Consider the following 13,072-nt stretch of genomic DNA (forward strand, 5'->3'; position numbering starts at 1 on the left):
CCTCCAGGTGCTCCGGTTTCCTCCCACATTCCAAAGACGTGCGGGTTAGGAAGTCGTGGGCATGCTATGTTGGCGCCGGAAGCGTGGCGACACTTGCGGGCTGCCCCCAGAAAATTCTACGCAAAAGATGCATTTCACTGTGTGTTGCGATGTACATGTGACTAATAAAGAAATCCTATCTTAATCTCTGAAAGTTAGAAATATTTTTTTAAAAAACTATTGATTAATACAACAGAGTGTGGGGCGTTAACGCTTTAAGAGGGTTCGGACTGCTGTTAGACACGTGGTTGCTATTGGAAAGTCCTGGATATTTCGCGGCAACAGGATCAGCTCTCGTGAATAAGGTTCAGGAAGAAGACGGAGGATCCGGCCCATTTCCAAACAGGATGTTTCTCAAGTGCATTTCCTTACAGACTGGGAATACTCCTCCAAACGAGGGTAACGGGGGGGGGGGGGGTGAATTGGACTCAAGCTTTAAACTGACGTCCGAGGGAGCTATTTTAGTCCCTAATGGGGTTCAGCGCAGCTGCCCGTTTTATACCCAGCTCGGTTTTACTTCCTGCTCTGTGGCTGCCCCCACTTCTGTTAGCTGGGCTGCGGATGCATGGGCGATGACAGAGAAGCAACGCTTGAAGTAAGTAGTTGATTGTCCCGCATTACAGAAATAAGCCAGTCTTTTCATACACATCAACCGAGCTACAAATGATGTGCTTCGTACAGAGTGGTGCCTTTGCCCAGCGATGAAAGATAGTGTACACACTGACATGAATCCTATAACCTGGGGTGTGCAGCGTTTTTCGCTGTATGCTGAATGCTAACCAGCCGACTGTGTGTCAGGTTTACCGTGAGGAATGTAAATCAGACTCCGCCCCGGGATTTTATAACCAGACACGAAGACTGTAACTTCCTTATTGGAAATACTGATGAATGTGTAACCAGGAAGGAAATACAAGTTCTCTCCACGGCGGAGTTTACAACGCACGGCAGCGCAATAGGATAGAAACGAGTTGTTTCAACGTTTCGGTGCTACAGATTACTCGGTATAGGCAAACTCTCTGACCCAAAGTCGATACTTGAAAGTTTCCGTAATGTGCTCTTCCGCTAGCATGGTTTTGAATACAGGAACTGAAGTAACAGCCGGGGTCTCAGGTAGGCAAAAAGTTTTGTTTGCCTCGCTTCTGAAAATGGCAGATGACACAGGCTGTTTTGAGCGTGATGTGCGGACACCCGGGTCTTCTCATGCTGGTACGGGGAAACTGTTACCGACCAGAATTAGTAGATCTATTTATTTACAGTAAATTATTTACAGAATGCAATTTACCTATAAGCCAGATTTTTGAACCATTGTAACGACATTATGACAAGTAACTATGCCTGAAGTTGTTAATCAGGCATGAAACAGAAGAAATAACCTTTTAAATCCAACTTTAAAAATACTGTTTCACTAAAGATGTCAAAGAAAGGACACGTTCGTTGGTTTTAAATACAGTAATTAAGATTGATTAAAGAAGAAACATTATTGAAGGAATCCTGTCCACAGATTTGGATTAAAGTTAGTGAAGTGTGCTGGCTTCCCTGTCTTTTCCCTGCAACTCTTGTCTTTCCAGTTGGTAGGTAGTGTTGAAGAAGCCTTGGCGAATTGAATTGCTGTTGCATCACTGGTGGAGGGAGTGAGTGTTTAAGATGGCGAATAGGGTGACTGTGAGATGGGCTGCTTTGTCCTGGATGGTGTAGAGCTTTCTGAGAGTTGTTTGAGCTGTGCTCACCAGGCAAGGGCAGATTGTGCCATCATACTCCTGGCATGCCTTGTAGAATGCAGAAAGGGGTGTCAGGTGAAACACTCGCCACAGGATACCCAGCATCTGACTGACTTTTGTAGACGCCGTATAGAGTTCATTGGGTTAAGTTTCTGGTCAATGTTGACTGCCGCCCCCTCCCCCACCATGGGTGGGGGGGGGGGGGAGTGGGAGAGAATAAGACCCAAGAGTGGGTGGTTAGAATTGGCCTCTCCATGTCATCTGAGTGGATAAAAAATATTCCTGAATTCTTATCTTCCTGTTCCTTGATTTCTCAGAAGATAGTATCTAGAGGCTGTGGTTGTCACCTCAGGTAGTGGCAGAAATCAGCAGTCACCTGGAAGAAGGTCCCATTGCCTATCATTATCAGTGGCTGTGAAAATGACCATTGCCTTCAAATTTGTGGCCTTTGGATTTGTCCAGCCCACTGCTGGGACATATTCAGGGTCCCTCAGCTGGCTGCACAAAAATAGATCAGACAACTCACTGACGAGTGAAACACAAACTGCTGGAGGAACTCAGTGGGTCAGGCAGGATCTGTGGAGGGAAATGGACAGTTGACGTTTCGGTCAAGGCCCTTCATCTTCACCCGCTGAGTTCCTCCAGCAGTTTGTTTTTTCTTGCTCCTGTTCCAGTATCTGCAGTCTCTTGTGTCTCCAAGTCACTGAGCTGTTTGCCTATATTCGCATCCCCACCCGTTCCCCTGCTCAAAGTGAAGGAGTACTTGTGATGGTATAAAACCTCGAGTCCATCCATTGGTGCACACTGAAGCAGGTGTACACGGTGGAAGGAGTACACTGCCTCACATATTACCCACCTGACCACTCTGGGTGCCTCCTGCTCCACCTGTATCAAGTCTGCAGTTCCAACAAGGGCCTCATCAGCCACCTCCAACCCAACAGGACCAGAGTAGAAGTGAGTCATCCAGAGGAAGTGCCTAAAAAGTTGTTTGCTAATGTTAACAATTATCTTAACCACCTGTAATGATGCCAGATAGATTGAGAGAGGAGCCATTCCCTGGCTTCCCAGATACAGTGTTACATCAATTGCATTTTCTTAGCAGTCCCTGCACCACTGTACTAACCAGAAGTACTTGTAAACTGCAGGCTTTCCAGTTCAACTGTGTTCAGTTAACATGGAACCAGAAAAACGTTGCACAGCAACAGACACTGGAGTTGCCTGAGGCATGAAGCACACATCACATGTAGATGCATCAGAGTAGGAACTTCAGCCAAACGTTGCTGCTTGGGATCTTATTATAGCTATTACATTATAACTAACATAATTATTGTAATTACCACTGGATTGAAGTTACAATCACATCCAGTGTCTCATCCTTCCCCCAAACCCACTAACATAAAATGATCCTGCTGCCAACTATCCATTCCTCATACGTTATTCCTAACCTTCAGGTCCACATTGGTTCCCATCAGTGAACAACTGAAAAGGCCAGTTGACAATCAATAACCAGAATCAAGAAAGACAAGGGAGACTTTACATTTTATGTAATTCTACTGATTCGTATTCCATACACACATGATTATCATGGTGCAGTGCCAGAATTTAAGTCTTCCTTTATCTAAAGCTCATGTCTGTGCTTCAAGTAATGGTGGAGTGGAGGCTCTCCTGATCCCTGCTCTGGCTGCTGCCAATGACCTCCTGGTGCAGGGCCCGTGAAGGCAACACAAAGCTTGCTCCATCTGCATCTGAGTAGTCAGAGTTATACAGCATGGAAACAGGCCCCTTGGTCCAACTCGTCCACCAAGTTGCCTACCTAAGCTAGTCCCATTTGCCTGTGTTTGGCCCATATCCCTCCAAACCTTTTCTATCCACATACCTGTCCATATGTCCTTTAAATATTGTAGTTGTACCTGCCACTACCACTTTTTCTGGCAGCTTGTTCCATATACGCACTACTCTCTGTGTGGAAAAAGTTGCCTCTCCAGTCCCCTTTAAATTTTTCCCCTCTTACCTTAAACCTCTGCCCTCTAGTTTTGGACTTCCCCACCTTGGGGAAAAAGACAGTGACCACCCACCTTATCCATGCCCCTCATGATTTTATAGACCTGTAGCTACCCCTCAGCCTCCTTCGCTCCAGGGAAAACAGTCCCAACCTACCCACCCTCTCCTTATAACTTAAGCCCCCCACTCCAAGCAACATGCTTGTGAATCTTTTCTGCCCCCTCTCTAGCTTATTTATATCCTTCTTATAGCATGGCAACCAGAACTGCACACAATACTCCAAGTATGGTCTCACCAACATCTTGTACAGCTATAACGTGACTTCCTAACTTTTGTACTCAGTGCCCCAACTGAGGAAGGCAAGTGTGCCATATGTCACCTTCACCACCCTGTCTACCTGTGTCACCACTTTCAGGGAGAAATGTGCTCATACCCCAAGATTTCTGTTCTTTAACACTCCCCAGTGTCCTGCCCTTCACTGTGCATGTCCTGCCCTTGCTGAACTTCCAGTAGGGAAATTGTGGACCCAATGAGCAAGGCATGAGCCATTGCAGGGACTGGGGCCCTTTGCTCTGTTTTGTGTACATTAATGACTGTGCTGTTCTGTTCATGGGCAGAACTCAATTTTTTTTTCTTTCAGCACAGTACAGGCCCTTCAGCCCACAATGTTGTGCCAACACAGCTAATCCCTCCAACCTACAGAATGCCCATTTTCCTCTCATTCATGTGCCCATCCAAGCCCCTCTTAAAAGCCCCTAGTGAACTTGTCTCCACCATCCTGTCAGGCAACGCATTCCAGGCATCCACCACTCTCTGAGTAAAAAACATACCCCTCACGTCTTTTCTGAACCTACCCCCTTTCACCTTAAATGCATGCCCTTTGGTATTGGATCTCTCAATAATGGGGGGAAAAAAGTCATTGAAAAAAAAAATGTCACCGTTCACCCTGCCATCACTTTCACATGTCTATCTGTCCTTTCCCTTTTTTGATATTTCTAATTCCACTTCAGGGGTAGATTTACAACTAATGTCCGTTAGAAGAAGCCCACTGAGTTCCACAACTATCCTAAATGCATCTCCTCCTGTCCTGCTTCCTTTAAAGACTTCATTCCATTCTCCCACTTCTGCTGGCTTCACCATGTATGTTCAGTTGAGACTGCTTTCCAGTGCTTCTGAAAAGTTGTCCTTTTTCCATGGTTCCCTCTCCAGCATTGTTGGCAGGGCTCTCAATGGCATCTGTTTCATTTCCCAGCTCCTCTCCTCCCAAGAGAGCAAGAAGAAAAAGGATTTCCTTGACCTACCCTTCACTCCACCAGGTTCCACATTCAACAGACCATTCTCCGGGCCTTCAACGTGATGCCACTATCAGGCACATCATCTCAACCCCTCCCTTGCATTCTGTATTCCCGAGGGACCATTTCCTCCACAACCTTGGTTAACTCTTCCATCTTAACTGATACCCATTTCTTTTTTATGGCACATTTTCATGAAGCTATAGGAGATGCTGCACCCATCCTTTCACCTCTTCATCCCACCGTCCAGCAACCCAGGCTCACTTTCTAGATGAAGCAATGATTTGTTTGCTTTTGATACAATTTACCATACTGCATTGGATGCTCATGATGTGTTCCAATTTACATTGGAGAAAATAAATGCAGATTGGGTGACCGCTTTGTAGACAGTCTCCATTCAATCTGCGGGGGCGACCCTGAGCTTCCAATTGCTTCTCCCTTTAAATTTTCACCCTACTTTACTCTAACCTCTCTGCCCTGATAAGACTATTGAACGGTTCCCTTATACAATGAGATGGACTATGACCTCACGATCTACCTTGTGTGACCTTGCACCTTATTGCACTGCACTTTCTCTGTAGCTGTGACACTTTACTCTGTACTGTCATTGTTTTTACTTGTACTACCTCAATGCACTCTGTACTAACTCAATGTAACTGCACTGTGTAATGAATTGACCTGTACGATCGGTATGCAAGACAAGTTTTTCACTGTACCTCGGTACAAGTGACAATAATAAACCAATACCGAATGATGCCCAGTGTAAGATCAAGGAACATTGGTCTTACTTCCATTCAGGCATGTAATAGTTCCCCAGAACACAAGGGTGAATTCAACAATTTCAGATAACCAGTCTTCCCAGTTTGTGTCAGAACAGGCCTGTTTTGCCATAAAGTCATCCACCTGTAAGTTTAACTCAAAATTATTTTCCTCAAATGCAACCTGATCTGTCGAGTATTTCCAATGATCTCTTTTACTTCATATTTTCCAGCAACTGATATGATTGGCATCTCACAGTTCTGGCATTCTTTTCTTCTCTGCTCTCATTCATCTCCCTCTATCCATTTAGTCGTGGTTAACAAGATTCACCATTTTTTTTCTCAGCCAGCACCACTACCATGGGCCATTTAGACATTCCTTTGTCTCTACCCTATCACAGACACTCCCTCTTCTCTCCAACCCTCCCCCTTCTCTGCAACTTAAAGCTCTGTAACTTGAAATCCTTGTTCTGATGAAAGTCATCAACCCAATGGTCGGGGATGCCAAAACTGCTCCTGATCTTCAGTGCATCACCCTCTGCCATTATTAACAGGGAACTCTGCAGAGGAACACTTGCAGTTCTCTCCCTCTTCCTGGTGTTCTGTGTTCTTACTGTGGTAAAGGAAGGGAAAGAGGAGACTTATGAGCTAATGTCACAGCATGTACTGGCCCAATAGAATGGAAGCATTTGGAGTGCATAGTTGTCAAGAAGTGGAATCAATGGTACAATGATAAGGGTGGATAGCTAGGGTTACATGGAAACACAAGCCTTTGGCTTACTACATTGTTCCAGCAAAGTCCACTGTAAGCTCCAGGCAAAATAGCTCACCTTTTTTCTCTGCATGTTGAATTAATGTTGTGGACACAGCCCAGCGCATCACAGACACCAGCCTCCCATCCTTGGACTCTGTCTTTACCTCTCGCTGTCTTGCTGAAGCAGCCAGCGCAATCAAAGACCCCACCCACCCGGGTCATTCTCTCTTCTTTCCTCTTCCATCGGGTAGAAGATACCACCAGACTTAAGGACAGCTTCTATTCCGCTGTGATAAGACTATTGAATGGTTCCCTTATATGATGAGATGGACTCTGACCTCACGACCTACCTTGTTGTGACCTTGCACCTTATTGCACTGCACTTTCTCTGTAGCTGTGACACTTATTGTTATTGTTTTTTTACCTGTACTACCTCAATGCACTCTGTACTACCTCAATGCACTCTGTACTAACCCAATGTAACTGCACTGTGTAATGAATTGATCTGTACGATCAGTAGGCAAGACAAACTTTTCACTGTACCTCGGTACAAGTGATAATAATAAACCAATACCAATAATGTATGCTGCAGAGTATATTAATTTCAGATAGCCAACCTTTCCTGTCTATGTCTGCACAGGACAATTCTGATGTAAGATCATCTACCAGTTACTTTATCTCTCTTTTTCTTTCTCCATAGATGCTGCCTGATGTGCTGAGTATTTCCAGTGTTCTCTTTTGTTCAGGTTTCCGGCAACAGCTCTCTTCTGCACCTCACAGTTCCAAAATATTCTTTTGTCTCTTTTTTTTTCTCTCTCCAACAACCACCATTCAAATAGACAGCTCTGAAAGAATTGTGTTACCTGAACAAGCCAGGTCCCATCTCAGAGATTGCTTTTGTTCTTTCCTCCTCTCTCCCTCTCTGCAACGAAAAACACTATTATTTTCTCACTTTTCCAATTCCAAATGAAGGGTCATTGACCTGAACTGTTTATTCTGTTTTCCTCTCCATGGAAACTGCCTCATCTGCTGAGTATGTCCAGCACTTTTGGTTGTTATTATAGAAGAGAATGATAGTTGTGCTTGCAAGATAACGTTGTTTGAGGCGTGGTCACTGGAGTAGCAAAGGGTGTTTGGTGAGGCATATCCTATGCTGTTTGTCACTCTGCAGCTGCACTCTGGTTTCCTGGTGTACAGCTTCTTGCACAACCCAGGAACATTGACCCAGTATAGTTGCCTCACTGCTACTAAATTCGAAGTTATGTTTAGTTATTTAATTACTTTATTGATAGCTGCTGTTGAAGCTGCCATCGTCCAACAGCAGTAAAATATGGATTTGCCAAACAGTGCTGGAGTGGGAGCAGTCAATAAATTCCTGCTGCTGATAATTTTATCAAAAATAGTTAAGTGTAAGAAGCCAGTTTCTACTTGTGTATTTTTTTTCAGAAAAATTACTGAAAAGCATCATTTCTTCCCCTAATGTTGTGTCGACGTGTATTTAACCACTAAGTTAATGGCTACCTCCCATGCAGAAAAAATGTAAAATGGTAATTTTTCTTTGTCTTTATCCCTTCTGTCAAGTGTCCCTACTGAAATCTATTAACATTTTAAGTAACACTTTAAGTGTTAAATTTTTAAATTTTAAATCTTATTTACAGCATGGACAAAGACTGTGAAGTTCACTTATTTTTATTTTTTTTAATATTATTTTCTAGGTTCTTCACATCTCAAACCACAAATTCAAAGTATTATAGTGTCATTTTTGTTAGGAAGGAAATGATAGAAATGACAAGCCCCTTTCTATATTTGTTCATCTTTAATATACCTTTCCCGGGACTTGGAGAGAGAGAATTTAAAAGAAATAGATCTTGGGACTATTTCACTTAACAGGAGCCTAAAAGAGGTACATTTGCAAATTGTTAGTTAATTAGTTGATTGACTAATAAGCTAATTAACAGCTGCCAATAAAAAGTAGTCAGGGTCAAGACAAGTGGTCATTTTTTTTTGGAAGGGGTTGCTGTCTTGTCTAAGTGGTGCTGGTTGGCTAAGTGTGGGCTTGGGTGAATACCAGGCTTCAGTGAGGAGGGCAAGCAATACTAAGGTAAGGTGGGCGTAGGTTCTTTCCTCAAATCTTTTTAGTCATGGCTGATGAGCTCAGACCTGTGACATAATCATCCTGTGCAATGTAGGAACTTCAGGGAGGCTGCCAGAGTCCCTGATGACTACGTGTGCAGGAAGTGTGTCCAGCTACAGCTCCTGACAGACTGCATGATAGCACAGGAGCTGTGTGTGGATTCACTTTGGAGGATCTGTGATGCTGAGCATATTGTGGATAATGCGTTTAGTCAGTTGGTCACACTGCAGTTTAAGGGCCTAAGGAAAGATAGGGAATGGGTGACCAACAGGCAGAACAGTAGAAGGGAAGTAGTGCAGGAGTTCCCTATGGTCGTCTCCCTCCAAAACAGATATACTGCTTTAGATACTGTTGGAGGAGATGGCTCATCAGGCGAAGGCGGTAGTAGCCAAGGTCACAGCACTGTGAATGGCTCTACTGCACAGGAGGGCAGGAAAAAGAGTGGCAGAGCTCTAGTGATAGGGGATTCCATGGTAAGGGGGATAGATAGGAGTGTCTATAGTTGCAAATGAGACTCCTGGTTGATGTGTTTCCTCCTGGGTGCAAGGGTCAGGGATGTCTCAGAGCAGCTGCAGGACATTCTGGAAGGGGAGGGTGAACAGCCAGTTGTCGTGGTGCATGTAGGTACCAATGATATAGGAAAAAAGTGGGATGAGGGTATACAAGCTGAATTTAGGGAGCTAGGAGATAAATATAAAAGGTAGGACCTCAAAGGTAATAATTTCAGGATTACTATCTGTGCTAGTCAGAGTAGGAATAGCAGAATAGTTAGGATGAATATGTGGTTTGAGCAGTGGTGCAGGAGGGAGGGTTTCAGATTCCTGGGGCATTGGAACCATTTCTGGGGGAGGTGGGACCAGTACAAACCAGATGGCCTACACCTGGGCAGGACTGGGATCAATGTCCTAGCAGGATTGTTTGATAGTGTGATTGGGGAGGTTTAAACTAATATGGCAGGGGGATGGGAATCCATGCAGAAAGACAGGGAAGCAAAGCAGAGACCAAAGCAAAAGTTAGAAAAGAGTAAAGTAAAAGTGGAGTACAGCAAAGTCAAATGAAAAGGACACAAAGATTACTAGATTCTAAAATGACAAAGTGTAAGGGCACATTATCTGAATGCCTGTAGCATTCAAAACAAGGTCAGTAGACTTGTGGCACAAATCAGTTTAAAGGGGTATGACTTAATAGCCATTACAGAAACATGGTTGCAGGGTGGAGATGAGTGGGAATTAAAATATCCAAGGGTATCAGGTAATATGGAAGGATAGGCAGGAAGGCGCGGTAACACCCTTAATTAAGGATGAGATCAGGGTGATAGTGAGAGATGATATAAGATCTCAGGAACAGAATGTTGAGTCCATCTGGGTAGAGATTAGGAATAGTAAAGGGGGAAAAAAAATAGCTGGTGGGAGTTGTCTATCGGCCACCAAATAATAACATTACAGTGGCATAGGCAATAAACCAAAAAATATGTGATGCATTTAAGAATGGAATGGCAGTTGTCATGGGGGATATTGACTTGCACATAGATTGGGTGAATCAAGTTGGTGGAGGCAGTCTTGAGGAGGACTTCATAGAAAGTTATCACAGATGCATTCTTGAATAGCATGTTAGTGAACCTACAAGGGAAAATGCTATCTTAGATCTGGTCCTGTTCAATGAGACAGGTTAAAATTAACAATCTTGTAGTTAGGGATCCTCTTGGAAAGAGTGATCACAGTATGATTTAATTTCTCATTCAAAAGGAGGGTCCAATAGTTTGATCTAAAACCAATATATTATGCCTAAACAAGGAAGACTACAACGGAGGAGTTGGTTGGCGTAGACTGGGAACACGGGCTATATGGTGAGACAGTTGAGGAACTTTCAGAGCTTTCAGAGATTTCTCAGTGCTCAACAAAAGTATATTCCAGTTAAAAGCAAAGACAGTAAGGGTGGGGAGAGACAGCCTTGGATAACCAAGGAAATAAAAGGAGGCATCAAGCTGAAAGCTCATGCACACAAAATTGCCAAGACTAGTGGGGAAACTGGAAGATTGGGGAAAATTTTAAAAAGCAACAAAGAACCATTCAGCAAGCAATAAGGAAAGTGAGGATAAATTACGAAAGTAAACTTTTACAAAACATAAAAACAGATAGTAAAAGCTTTTATAATTATATAAAGCAGGAAAGGGTAGCTAAAGTGAACGTAGGTCCCTTGGAAGATGAGGGGAAATTAATATTGGGTAATGTGGAAATGGCCAAAGCTTTGAATGACTATTTTGTGTCAATCTTCATGGTGAAGGACACGTCTAACATGCCAAAGAGATGTTATGGATGTGATGGGAGGTGAGGACCTCGATACAATCTCTATCACTAAAGAGGTAGTGATGAGCAAACTAGTGGGCCTAAGGGTAGACAAGTCCTCTGGTCCTAATTGGATGCATCCCAGGGTACTGAAAGAAATAGCGGAAGTTATAGTAGAGGGATTTGTGATAATTTGCCAAAATTCTCTGGACTCTAGGCAGGTTCCGGTAGATTGGAAGACAGCAAATGTCAAGCCACTGTTTTAAAAAAAGGATATAGGCAAAAGATAGGTAACTATAGGCCAGTTAGCTTAACGTCTGTAGTGAGGGAAATACTTGAAGCTATCATAAGGAAGAAATAGTGAGACATCTGGATAGAAGTGGTTCCAACAGGCAGACACAGCATGGATTCAGGAAGGGCAGGTCCTGTTTGACAAGCTTACTGGAGTTCTTTGAGGATATAGCGAGCTTAGTGGATAGAGGATCAGGTGGATATTAAATACTTGGATTTCCAGAAGTCATTTGATAAGGAGCTGTATAAAAGATTTATCCATAAGGTAAGGATGCATGGAGTTGGGGGTAAGGTATTAGCATGGGTAGAGGATTGGTTAACCAATATAAGTCGGAATGTTGGGATAAATGGGTGCTTCTCTGGTTGGCAATCAGTGGTGAGCGGGGTGCCGCAGGGGTTGGTGTTGGGCCCGCAACTGTTCACAATGTACGTTAATGATTTGGAAGTGGGGACTGAGTGTAGCGTATCTAAGTTTGCTGATGACACTAAATTGAGTGGAAAATCAAATTGTGGAGAGTCTGCAGAGGGATATAGATAGGTTAAGTGGACAAGGGTCTGGCAGATGGAGCTAGAGGGATTGAGGGAGGGATTTAGGAGCAGGGAGGTTATGCTGCAACTGTACAGGGTACTGGTGAGGCGGCACCTGGAGTACTGCGTGCAGTTCTGATCTCCTTATTTGAGGAAGGCTATACTGGCTTTGGAGGAGGTTCATCAGGTTAATTCCGGAGATGAGTAGGTTAGCCTATGAGGAGAGATTGAGTTGCCTGAGACTATTCTCTGGAATTCAGAAGAATGAAAGGGAATCTTAGAAGCATATAAAATTATGAAAAGGATATACAAGATAGAAGCAGGAAAGTTGTTTTCTCAGGTAAATGAGACCAGAACTAGGGGATATAGCCTGAAGATTCAAGGAAATAGATTTAGGATGGAGATGAGGAGAAACTGCTTTTCCCAGAGAGTAGGGAATCTGTGGAATTCTGTCCAGGGAGTAGTAGAGCCTACCTCATTAAATGTACTTAAGACATTTTTTTTGCATCGTAGGGGAATTAAGGGTTATGGGGAAAAGGTGGGTAGGTGGATCTGAGTCCACAGCCAGATCAGCCATGATCTTATTGAATGGCAGAGCAGGCTTGACGGGCCAGATGGCCTCCTGCTCCTACTTATGTTCTTGTGTTTCTTTGAATAATATTGGAAAAATGATTAATTTTCTATTGTCCTCTCACTTAGAGTGCCAGGCAAATGTGTGTGCAATATCATGTGGTTATCACTGCTGTTAACAGTTTAAAGAAGCTGCATTGTTTAATTTGTGTTGGATACAAAGCCTACACTCTGCACTTAATCCTCGTTTAGTAAAATGAACGTTATTAGTTAGTACAGGTGACCCCACATTACAGCCATTTGGGTGACAGAAATTTGCCCTTACAAAATTCACAAATCACTACCCAGAAATTTGAGATGAAGAATAAAATTTGCTCTCTGTGTCAGTGTGTGTCAGTTTTTCCAACTCATTTCTTGATGCACGCACAGATGATGCGGATTCACATTAAAGAAGGTTGTGATCGGCCTGTCTTGTTAGGAACACAACCCTCCCATAACGTGGGGGTTGCCTGTATGCTCTCTTTGTTGCAGAGAGGAGTGATAATATGGTTCCTGAAAAAACTTGAATATTTTGCATCCAGCAACTGCGTGCTATTAAACATGGTAGCGTCAGTTCCAATAGAGAATTGTCTTTGTTTAAACAGCTGCACCTGTTGATTTCAAAGCCGATTACTGCTTGCCCGAATCAATACCAAGCTGAGA

The 13,072-nt window shown here is 43.5% G+C and overlaps 1 protein-coding gene across 2 annotated transcripts in view; it reads left to right on the forward strand.

The window, feature by feature from the left end:
• Nucleotides 1-268: 268 nt before the first annotated feature.
• Nucleotides 269-13,072, forward strand: part of LOC127580946 (alpha-1,3-mannosyl-glycoprotein 4-beta-N-acetylglucosaminyltransferase C-like) — a 55,663-nt gene continuing 42,859 nt past the window's right edge. Inside the window, exon 1 of one of the 2 annotated variants that reach the window (XM_052034940.1) lies at nt 269-1,149. The gene's annotated coding sequence lies outside the window, so the exon portion shown is untranslated. The remainder of the gene's footprint in view (nt 1,150-13,072) is intronic. The other variant, XM_052034941.1, reaches the window with a different exon arrangement.

This window comes from Pristis pectinata, chromosome 20 (assembly GCF_009764475.1).
Source record: "Pristis pectinata isolate sPriPec2 chromosome 20, sPriPec2.1.pri, whole genome shotgun sequence".
Classification (NCBI taxonomy): domain Eukaryota; kingdom Metazoa; phylum Chordata; class Chondrichthyes; order Rhinopristiformes; family Pristidae; genus Pristis; species Pristis pectinata.